At 42.3% G+C, this 2,889-nt stretch overlaps 1 pseudogene across 1 annotated transcript; it reads right to left on the reverse strand.

The window, feature by feature from the left end:
* Positions 1-535: 535 nt before the first annotated feature.
* Positions 536-1,301, reverse strand: LOC111545886 (annotated as a pseudogene). The gene has a single exon (XR_002732578.2). The product of XR_002732578.2 is annotated as a coiled-coil-helix-coiled-coil-helix domain-containing protein 2 pseudogene (transcript).
* Positions 1,302-2,889: the final 1,588 nt, after the last annotated feature.

A 2,889-nucleotide genomic window follows, 5' to 3' on the forward strand; every position in this document is an offset into this window, starting at 1 on the left:
CCCAGGGATGCAAGGATGGTTCAATACGTGCAAATCAATAAACATGATACCTCATATAAACAGAATTAAGGACAAAATTCACATGAGCATCTCAATAGACACAGCAAAAGCATTAGATAAAATTCAGCATCCTTCATGATAAAAGTCCTCAACAAACTGGGCATAGAAGGAATATACCTAAACATAATAAAGTCCATATATGACAAACCTATAGCTGACATCATACTGAATGGGGAAAAGCTGAAGTCTTTTTCTTTAGAAAATGGAACAAGACAAGAATACCCAATTTCACCACTCTCATTCAACACACTACTGGAAGTCCTAGCCAGAGCAAGAGGAAGAAACAAAGGACATCAAAATGGGAAAAGAGAAAGTCAAATTGTCCCTGCTGTAAAAATGTTACCTAGGAATAAGTTTAACCAAGGAGGCAAAAGATCTCTACAATGAAAAACTACAAAACACTGATTAAAGATATGGAAAAAGCCACATAAAAAATGGAAATACATCCTATGTTCATGGACTAGAAGTATTAATATTTTTTTTTTTTGGAAGAAAATGACTTTATTCTAATTAACTCACAAAGAATAAAATCATAACAGCTAGTTTAAGGAGGTAACACATTTTGCCCAGTCCCAAATTCTACAAAGTAGGAACACACCCCCTTCCATTTCAGTTCTGAAGCAAGGAAGCTAGGAATGACAGGAGAGGTTTAACTGATGGTTACACTTTATACCTTCACTATCAATTCTATTTTTATACTAAATTAACTTAAGATATGAGAGCTGATTTTCCATCTCTCCAGGTTGAATTTCTTGATTAGGCCAATCCGTTTGCAAGTCGGCACAGTTTCAGCACCTCACTGAAACCCTCACAGAGCTTGATGTCACCCTGGTTCTGGGCACACTCCAGAAACTGTTTGATCTCATAGAAGCAAGGCTGCTGCTGCTGTGCCGGCTGGGTTCCCTGCGGCTCCTGGTAAGTGATGTCAGGCCTTGCAGGCTCAGCATTACTTCCTCCACTGAAGTCCCCAGTAATGGCGTGACCCAGTGTGTGTCCCACAGCAGAGCCCACAGCCACGCCAGCTGCAGTGGTTGCCATCTGGGCCATCAGACTTGGCTGCCGGGGTGCAGCAGCAGAAGAGCCAACTGCAGATGGGGGTGCCGCTGCTGGTGGCTGAGCGACAGGTGCAGGCCTGGGTGCAGCTCTCATCTGAGGTGCCCGGCTGGCCGGAGGGGCCATGCGGGAGGTGCGGCTTCGGCTTCCACGCGGCATCCTAGGTACCCGACAGCTGGACCTCTGGACCTGTGTTAATATTTTTAAAGTGACCATACTACCAAAAGCAATCTACAGATTCAATGCATTCCCTATCAAAACACTCATGACATTTTTCATAGAAATAGAAAAAACAATTCTCAAATTTGTATGGAACCACAAAAGACCCCAAGTAGCCAAAGAAACCCTGAGTAAAAAGAACAAAGATGGAGGCATCACACTATCTGACATCAAAATCTATAATACTACAAAATGATAGTAACCATAACAGCATGGTATTGGTAGAAAAACTTACACATAGACCAATGGAACAGAACAAAGAACTCTGAGATAAATCCACATATTTACAGTCAACCAGTTTTTGACAAAGGTGCTAATAATATACACTGGGGAAAGGATAGCCTCTTCAATAAATGGAGTTGGGAAAATTGGATATCCATATGCAGAAGAATAAATCTAGACCCCTATCTCTCATCATATAGAAAAATAAACTCAAAATGGATGAAAGATTTAAAGGTAGGACCTCGAACTATGAAACTACTGGAAGAAAACAAAAGGGAAATTCTTCAGGACATTGGACTGGGTAAAGATTTTATGAATGCTTTGCTATTTCTTTGTGGCACCCAAAGCATGGCCATTGAGGCATGTGGCTGTGATGATTAAGAAAGATGCATAAATGGGACAATTAAACACCAACAGGCCTCTGGGAAGGATTTCTAAGCAGGAGTGTAAGTAATAGTTGTGGGGTGGCCAGGCTGAAGTTATTGGAATAATAAAGTCAAAGATTATCTTCAATATATATGGGAGCAATGTTAATGCACACTGAGGAAAATGTTTCTCTACATCCATGATATGTGCTTTATCTGTGAATTTCTCTCTTTCTCTCTCTTTGTGCATGTGTGTGTGTGTGTGTGTGTGTGTGCGCACGTGCATTTGATTCAGTGGTTACCTGCAGAACTGTCAGGAAGAAAAAAAGAAGTATATGTTTATCTCACAATGGTAGAGAGATCCCTTTCCATTGTTTATGGAATGTTATTCTAGACTCAGTAACTCATATTTTGGGAAACATCCTATTAAGGGTGTGTCCTATGGATTGATAAGGAATGAAGAGGGCAGAAGGCAGGGGTCTGGGTGAACATTTTTTGGGTAGTGGTGGTGATTTTTCCTTAGACTATTGAAGCAATCACATTTGGTGCCTTGTTGGCAGTTTTTATTTTGCTCTGCAGTCTCCTTTCCTTGCCTCCAATCTCCCAGTAAAGCCTGCTATTCTCTTCCAGCCTTGTGGGACACTGTTGTGACGAGACTAAGAGATGAGTCAGTAAAGGCACTGTAGGGCCTTTCCTACCTCACCCTTCCACCAGATCAGTAGCACAAATAGCAGCATTGCCCCGGGAAGGACAGTAGACCTGAGTTCCAGGTGCTGACAAGCAGAAGAAAGAGCTATGGCAAGAACAGAGCAGGGAGTGGGGGAGCAGGACACCATAGGGAGTGGGGGAGCAGGATACCCTAGGGAGAGGGGGCTGCCAAATGGATGACTCCAAAGTGCACTGAGACCAGCAGCTTCCTTTCCAAATAGATTAAACAGAGGTTTGACCTCAGGTTGTTCATTAGAACAAT

This window comes from Piliocolobus tephrosceles, chromosome 11 (assembly GCF_002776525.5).
Source record: "Piliocolobus tephrosceles isolate RC106 chromosome 11, ASM277652v3, whole genome shotgun sequence".
In the NCBI taxonomy this organism is placed as follows: Eukaryota; Metazoa; Chordata; class Mammalia; order Primates; family Cercopithecidae; genus Piliocolobus; species Piliocolobus tephrosceles.